Raw genomic sequence first — 477 nt, 5'->3', positions numbered from 1 at the left:
GGAGGTGGGATGAGATGGACGCTGGGGAGGTTTGACTGTTGACTTGACCGACAGTTCCTCAATTGCTGCAGCAGACAGACGGAGAGCGGACAAGACAGTGGCTTCCACCACAGTTTCAATAAATATTCCCCTCGCGGGCTCGCACGGATATTGCGGATAACAGTGATCCCAAATACCAGGTACAGTAGCTCCATGGGACTAGTGTCTCTAAAATGGACAGCGTCATAACAGCGGCTTTACAGCTTCCGGTTTGGACAAACTGTACACACACTTGGGTATGCAAAACACACACACACACACAAACACAACACAGGGATGACACATGATGACACAGCCACATGGTGTGAGACAGTTGTTTTGTTTGTATGTGTGTGACAGGCCAGCTGGCAGTGGTGTAAAGTACTTGTGTAAAAATACTTAAGTAGTTTTTTGGGGTATCTGTACTTTACTATTTACATTTTTGACTATTTTTACTTC

The sequence above is a fragment of the Coregonus lavaretus genome (genome assembly GCF_964263955.1).
Source record: "Coregonus lavaretus genome assembly, chromosome: 11".
In the NCBI taxonomy this organism is placed as follows: domain Eukaryota; kingdom Metazoa; phylum Chordata; class Actinopteri; order Salmoniformes; family Salmonidae; genus Coregonus; species Coregonus lavaretus.
The sequence above is the reverse complement of the archived record's forward strand: the minus strand, read 5'-3'. Positions refer to the sequence as shown.